The sequence below is a fragment of the Falco punctatus genome (genome assembly GCF_963210335.1).
Source record: "Falco punctatus genome assembly, chromosome: 10".
Lineage (NCBI taxonomy): Eukaryota > Metazoa > Chordata > Aves > Falconiformes > Falconidae > Falco > Falco punctatus.
The window spans coordinates 36,190,533-36,198,635 of NC_137590.1; the positions used below are offsets into that span (position 1 = coordinate 36,190,533).

At 56.0% G+C, this 8,103-nt stretch overlaps 1 protein-coding gene across 1 annotated transcript in view; it reads right to left on the minus strand.

The window, feature by feature from the left end:
* The window catches only part of DUSP8 (dual specificity phosphatase 8), a 39,407-nt gene extending 32,760 nt beyond the window's left edge, over positions 1-6,647 (minus strand). Inside the window, 1 exon segment of the mRNA XM_080405463.1 lies at positions 431-6,647. The gene's annotated coding sequence lies outside the window, so the exon portion shown is untranslated.
* Positions 6,648-8,103: the final 1,456 nt, after the last annotated feature.

Genomic DNA, 8,103 nt, shown 5'->3' on the forward strand with positions numbered 1-8,103 from the left:
AATTTGCTTTCTCTGACCTCTGCCAAGCACAGAGCTAATGGTTTCACAGAAGCGGCTTAGCTCAGCAATAAGGTTTTGCTGCCGCATGGTAACAGCTTCTTCAGGGCCCATCAGACACACCACCAAATGAGGTGTGCCCCACTCACGTCTACCATTTCACCCTGGATCTCACCCGCCTTTGTATCGCAGCCTGCTCGTGGGTATCTTGCCAGCTTGCCTCCTGGCAAGTCAGGAGAAGATGACCTCTCTTGGAAGCCAAGAAATGGAGCTGACTTACACTCCTGCCTTCAAGAAACAGGCCAGGCGTTGGGGCAGAGCCCTGGGGAGCTGCACTCGGACCGAGATGGCCCCAAGCGGCTGCTGCTTTCCAGCAGCTAACTCGTGCAGACTCTGAAAGGTGGTGGGGGGGGTCGTATACAGGGCTGCCTACCTGGGCTCCATCTTAGGAGCTGAGGAGGGTCGAGCCCGGTGCTCTCCGAAGCACTATCAGAAGAACAAGCGTCCTCCACGCCCAGCCCGTGGGGTCTATAAGAGCAATAAGCAGGCTGAGGGACATTCAGGTCAGGGTGCCTTCTTGGGTTTTAACGGTACACGTCATTGCAGGCGTGTTTTAATGGCATTAGGTTTAATGCTGCTGCAGTCATTCAGAAAATAAGCCTGGGCTACTACGAGGCTCCTCTTGTTCCTGCCAGACAGTGTTTTAGAGAACCCACAAGCTGTTCCACAGAAGCTTTAATGCATCTGAATTAGGAGGACTATGAATACCATGCCTGAAAAGGCCAGTGTGAAGATTTTCATTGACTTCTGCAGGGCCAGGATTTGGCTCCATGGCCCGGAGGAGGCTTACGAGTCACCCTGAGCTGAGTAAAGCAGCAGCTCCTGCGAGCCCCCATGCCTGCAGCCCGGTGGTGCAGGCACCGACTGCGATGGTAGCTCCAGACACAAAAGAGATGCTTGAGTAGGACACACTATTGAGTGAAATTACAGGCACCTCAGTTACCGGTCACCAAAGCTGGAGGACCCAGCCAGCTTGCAGGAGAAGAACGGAAAGCCACAGAGCACGAGGATGGAGTTTCCCGCATTTGCTGTGGCTCATGGCTCCAGCCCCAACCTCCCCGGGCTACCAGAACTGCCTCCCAAAGCAGGGGATGGACACCCCGGCTCCAGCCTCAGGATCTGAGCTCCCAACTGAGGCCACATCAGGATGCGCAACCCTCCCCTGTCCCCTTATCACCCCCCTGCTGCCTCTGCCAACGCATTAATTCAAACTGGGGGGCCGGGGGAGCATGGAAATGCCCTAAAAGCTGCAATAGAGATGGCCCCTCCTGGCACAAAGCATTTTGGCAGCCCCGCGGCACTACAGCATCGCTCTCCCCAGCCCCACAGCGAGTGTGTATGGCTCTGCGGCTCCTCACGGTGACTCCAATTAGAGCTGCCCCCTCGGCGGGCGGCTGGCGGTCCCCCCCACCGCAGGAACCCCCGGTCCCCCCCGCCTCCCCCCAGCACTCCTCCAGGGGGCTTAAAAATTGAAACAGTTCTAATTAGGGGGTCTGAGGGGGAGCGAGGCTGGCTCCTGCTGGGATATGACACACCTCATTACGTCGCTACCGCCTTGCCAGAAGACCCCCTGCTGTACCTTGGCTATAGAGCCAGGGCACTCAGAAAGGATGCAAATTAGCCAGCTTTTCCCCTTCGTCTTCCTTTCACACCCCACTCCCCAAATCCCTTTCTGCCTCCCTTCCCCATCAGGACACCAGGCTGCGAATTCTTCTCAGTCCTTCCAATTACATCCAAGAAATGAAAAGGGAATGGAGAGGGTCGACAGACAAAAAAGATGGGGATAATACCACGGCAGAGGGATGAGAGTGAAAGACTGAAGTGGGAGGAAGGAGCAATCCCACACGGGGGATACGCTGCACAGCACCTCCAGATACAATGTGGTATCTGCTCCCCAGACAATGAGCAGGGGGTAAGCTCTGGGGGTCTGGGAAAGACAAGAGATCCTTAATTGCCCAACCGCTCTGAGAGAACCCGTTCGGAAGAGGCCTTCCATGCATGAAGCTCTGGCAGAAGAGCAAGACCTTGGGTGGAAGAGATGGGAGAAGCAGAGGAGGAGGTTCCCAGCTCAGCTAACAGCTGCCCTCCTGCAGAACAACCAGAGGAACGCCCGCGCCAGCTCGCCCAGGTGGACCTGGTGGCACACACATCGTTCAGGTCCCACTCCCAGCTCCACCCAAAAGACGGGGAAGGCAGGGCAAGGCTGGTCCATTCTTCTCCCCCTTTCCAGGAGCCTCCACGGGGGATGGAGGTGACCGACTGAGTGCAGTCATAGGGAGCTGTGACCTTGGTGTTAGACCCAAGGCACAGGGACTTCTCTAAGAGTATGTCCAGCCAGGTCAAAAGCAGATGAGTAATTTCTTGAGCAACCACAGGACAGTTTTGAAGCCAGACTGAGGGCTGGTGGGTTCATCCCCAGCTAACAGGTACCTCAGGCACCAGCAGAGGCTGTGAGACCTTCATAGCACCTCACAGGCTGCGTGTGACAGGCTCTCCGAGAAGAATGAACTCTAATGCCTCCATGCCTGGGAAGGCTACCAGAGAAGGAAGAAAGATGTCTTTCTGCTTCTGCTCAGATGGGTTAAAAGGAAAACTGAAGGAACAGGCATAGCCATGGAGCACTGCTGAAGTAAGAGATCTTCTCACCATGGTGACAGGAGACCAGGGGAAAAGGTTAACCTGGAACCTAAATTAGGGTTTCAGAAACATAGCTGTGTCCCTCTCTTATCAGTTTATTAAAGCCATCTTAATCTTCTTGAGTGTTCCTGAAGAACATTACCATAATCCTTTAATCCCACCTCTCCCTGGAGTGCCTGTAATGAGGAACTGGGCACATGGCTTAGCTGAATGGGGACAGCCGAGCAGGAGAGGCCACACCGCAGCCAAGGGACAGAAAGACAAGCAGAGCTTAACACAGAGGCTGGGCCAACCGCCTGCTCATCAGGACTCTGTCCCCGGTGTCACCTCCACGGCCACGCGTGTCAGGTGAGGGGTGCTGGCCACACAAGTCACAAGCGTTGACGGAGATGGGCACGGCCACCCGGGCGAAGGGCCAGTGTTCAGCCTGGCTGTGACCCTCTTCTGGTCGGGCCAGGCGAGAGGGCAAGAAAGCCCGAAGCGCAGCCCAGCCCGAGCCCACCCGTGCGGCACGGCGGGCCAGGAGGTCGTCCTTGGGCAGGCCACCGAGGCGGAGGCCACCTCCCTCCATTTCTCATCTCGAGCAAGACCCGCAGCTGAGAGCTGTGGTGGGGGAAGGGCACAGATCTGGTTTCTCTTGTACTGGAGGCATCAACTGGAAGACCAGCATGTCTCTGTAGCAACCATTAACCTCACTAACCGGCACGTCCACTCTTCGCCCTGAGCCACGGGTGGTGCCCTGGGACTCTACCCTCCGCACCCAGCCCAGGTGAGGGGATGCTCCCCTCACTGCCCCAGCCAGCCAGCTTTGCTGCGGAAGCAGCTCTGACCCCAGGAACGCATTTCCTGGGGTGCTCCTCCCAAGATCATGCTCTTCTGGTGGCATCTCCACCTTGAGTTTACCAAGGGATAGGAGCACCCCACAGAAACGCCTACTCGTTGGTCCCCAGTGACCCCCAAAGCAGCCGTTCCCAAAGAACAGCCACCTCTGCAGGGGGACCGGCGGCACTGAGCTCAGCGATCCGGCTCTTCCCCCTGCACCCCACCTGGGGAGGTAACCCTGTCCTCTGAGCCTGTGGGAAATGCTGCCTGGCCAGGGCTCCTCCATCCACCCAGATCGGCCCTCCACCAGCCCCAGGCTCACCGCTGGGACGCTGGCAGGACCCCACCGGCCCCCAGCTCTCCAGACATTTATTAAGATGTAAAACGTGACACTTCTTCCAAGCCCTCCATCCTTTTTTCCTCCCATCCCCTCATTTCTTTCAAGTGCTTCAGCACTTAGCGAAGTCCCCTTGGCAGGTTCATGCTGTTTGAGGGATTCCTAAATCATGGACCTATTACTAATTATTATTATTTTGCAGCAGCAATCAGTGACGCGGGGCTCATTAACAAGTTAGCACCTCTGGTTTCCCTGGAAACCCGCAGCTGCCAGGCAACGGCTGTGTCTCCGGCCCGAGGCGATGCTACTGCAGTGCCTTTGGCTCACTCCCGGAAAGATGCTGGGGTCCTGCATGGGCTGATGAACCCAGCTTAGCAAACGGGATGGGGCTGGGAAACTCCAGGACGCGTGTCCCTGCTCTACCCTATCTGCTGTGAATCTCAGCCCATCTACCGATGCCCTTCAGCCACTCGCAGCATCATAAACGGTGTAGCGGCTTCTCCCTCCCAGCAAGAGATGCAGGCTTTCTCCAAGGGTGAGGAATTTGGAGCACTAATGATCCCCCCCCCACCCGCTCCGAGTGGCAGTGGGACAAAGCTGTCAGGTGCCTGCAGTAGCTGCTTTGGAGGTGATGTAACTGCTGCCGATTGCTTAGCAGCTACTCAAGGTCCCTTTAAAAGGCAGCACAAAAGATCTCTCTGCTTAACGATGGAAAAATGGAGTGTTTTTTTTTCTTTTGCTCCTTAAAATGAGGCTGGGAAATACCACTGATCACATCCACTAACCCAGATGCAAAGTCTGCCTGTCCACCTTTCCCTGGTGAATCTCGAGGATGGGGAGGAATGACATCTCCCGAGCCCCAGCAGTACGGACATGTAGGGGAGATGGCAACGCGGTCCACTGCCCTGCTCTAACGCCCCCACCCCAAGACCCACAACAGGTTTTCCCAGGGTAGACAGAGGACTCCCCCTCCGTCTTGCTCATCCCCACATCCCCTTGGCTCCCGACACACCGCAGGCACCCCCCGCCCGGGACGAGAGCCCCCGTGCACCCCCTCCACGCACAGAGGCTCCGGGAAGGGGCAGCCTCCCCTTCCTCCCGCAGCACATTGCCAGGAGGCAGCCGCTGCACCTTTCCAGGGTTTCAGGCCCAGGTGCTTGCTGATCTTGATTATTTTTTTTTCCCCTCCTCTTTTCTATGCCGCAGTCTCCTTTCAATTCCCGTAGGCTGGAAGCAGGATGGCGGGGAGCCCTGCAAGGAGCTGCATGTGCCCGAGCAGCACCCACTCACCTCCCCACGCCTCCTGTTTCCCCTCTGCACCTGCAGCCCTCGGTCCAGAAGGTGTTTTCCACCGGTGGATGTGGCTGAAGGACCAGGGTGTCCTTCAGCAAAGTGCCAGGTGGTGCGCTCCCAGCAGCTGCGGGATGCGGCGTGCAGGCACGCGGCAGCGCTGCCATGGGGGTGCCAGCCGTGGGTACGTGGCTGGTGGCATGGGGCAGCTTGGGGGCTGCTCATGCTTCAGCCACAGGAACACAGGGATGAAGGGAAAGGGGACAAGCGGTACACAGCTGCGAAGGAGTCGTTCCCATGCACCCCTCACCCTGCAAGGCAGACCGGCTCTTCTGCTTCAGCTGAGCCAGGCGAAGGGGTCCCTCATCCCCCCCCGCCCCCACCTCATGTTGTGCCGGCAGCTTGGAATAGGCTACGACTGCAAATGCAATCACCTCCTAGCCCGCTTCCACCAAAGCGACCCAGGCACATTTAAGGATTTTCAGACCGGCCATTCCCAGGAAAATTTCTGACTGCAGCGGTGGCGGTCAGTCTGGAGATCCAGTCAGGAAAAGCCAACAGGGATGGGAGGGAAGGGAATTTCACTGGAGTCTAGATGACAAGGCCAGCATTCTCCTCCTCTTAGATTTGTGCTTTTAACATGATTTACATGGTTTCCCCTCTAGTATAAACACAGGCTTTCACTTTAAAGCCTACAAAACCCAAGACCGAAGGTTGTACCTGACCAGCCAGCCATTTAATCGCTGCCTTTGCCCACACTGAGGATGGAGCTCCCAAGCACGCTGCTTTCTAATACCAAAGCTATCCCATTTCCATCCTTCCATCCTCACCCTGCCAAGCCGAGAGCTGGCTGGGCTCTCATCTCAGAGCTGAGAGCACCTTCTGCCTTGAGCAGCTTGGCACACACCACAGGGGACATGTCACACTGGAGAAGGGAAATTTAGTCCTACTGATGCTTCAGGGGCCCTTGCTGCCCGCAGCCTGACATCCCCATCATTTGCTGCATGACCCCATCAGCCCAGCAGCTTATCTTGGGGATCTCCAGTAGCTTGTTTGCCTTTTTGCAACAAGAGCAGACAGAGGAGGCCCAGAAAGGTATGCAGTTAGATGCTTCTGCGGGGCTGGTCTGGCTCTCTTCCTAGGACACCAGACACCGTAAATACCTGCTGGGTACATTAGCAGTCTCCTGAAGAAAGGGTCTCCAGGACCTGCATACTCTTTTCCACAAGACCTACATGCCAGGTGGAAAGAAAGCACAGGACTAAGCTGTGGGTCTTCCAGCTGCAGATAAATGTGCCAGAGTTTCCCTTCTTAAGGACAGTCCAAGCGACGTGAGTTTGCCCACCTCAGCAGAGCACCAGGGAAAGCCAAGGCTGGAGAAGCAAGTGCCGAGCAAACACAGGGGCAGCCCGCTGGCCCCCGCCAGCACAGTACCAGCAGCCCCCCATATTTAAACGACAAAGACGACCCCTGGCCTCGCCGAAGAACGATGTGCAGGTTTTATGCAGTTTCCTGATGACAACTGGTGCAGACTGAGGTGCAGGTGCCAGGCTCAGCTTCCCAGCCAGCACACGCCAACGTCCACAGTTCAGCACGCTGCACCTGCTGGAGCTCTAGTCCTCCTTAGGAGACCCAGAATTCAACCCAAATGTGAGGGGCTGCGCCCCATTTCCACTCCCGGGGCCGTAAATACATTTTTCAAGACTTTTCTGACCTGGTTGAAGGCTTGCTGGATTCCCTATATGCACACAATAGCCAAATTGCTCGTAGGTTTGGGCATGAATTAGCACGTGTCAGCTCAGGCTCTACCTCCGAGCGCAGCCCCAGCGAGGAGGCACCCACTCTGGATCCTGGAGGATTACCTTTATCTAGAGAACACACACACAAGACAGGCAAAGCCCAAGCCGACGTTCCTGCCCCACTCTCTCCTTTTTCCTTGGGAGCCGTGATGCATTACCAGCTGGTTTTGTCCTGTTAGTCTGAGGTGACAGGGGAGTCAGACAAAGTGTTCTGCAGGTCCCTCCATCCTCAGCACCCCGCACAAGCACGTGCCCACTGATCACACCGAGCCACAGCTCGCTGGTCAGATGCCATGGCTCTTTGTGTACCAAATCCTACAGCCTAGCCTCTCTGCTGGGAGCTGGGTACTGCAGCGTTTTGTAACACGGGCCTTCTCTCTTAATCCGTAGCATCACTGCTATTGTGGGCGGCAAACGAGATGAACTCATTCACTGGGGGAAACGAGCAGCGATATTCTCCTCACCAACTCCAGGCAGACACTGAAGCACGATACATATATATCTTTTTTTTTTCTTAGCCCCAGTTTAAAAAAAAAAACCCAGAGAGATATCATGACATCCAATCAGTGCTTCCACATCCTCCAACTCATTTCCACGCCAGCAGGTCTCACTCATCCCTGCTTCTGACCACGCAACAGAAAGCATGGGTGATCACACCAAGCCGTGCCCCTTCAGGGCTGCCGGCTGACCCCCAGCTAAGACCAGTCCAGTCCTCCCCACCATCCTGCCCATCCCGCTAGGCTCCAACAGAGCTCACTTATCTTTACATCAGGTACTGCTGAATGAACCTTGCTCAGGTGCCAGGACAAGAGGCAGCCAAGCTCAAAGCAGAAGGGAATGCGAGGATGACACAGAATTACAGGCATCAGCATTCAGCAAGCAAGCAGAGAACGCGCCGATCTATTTTTAATGGTACAATGCAAGCGCTTTACAAAAGGATGTGTCTGGGGAGATTCTGCCCAGTCAGAGATTTGCATTCGGGTTTTTTTGCAGCAGTCAACTTCCCTTGGTGCACGGGAGGCATTTTGTCCCTTCACCCCTCCTCAGAACAATTCAGAGAGCCCCAGCTTGGTTTCAGGTGAAGGCTTGTCCCTCTGGGTCACCTTCCTGCCCTGCTGTGTCCTTCTGACTTTCCACCAGAAGAGCCAAACCTGAGGTGAG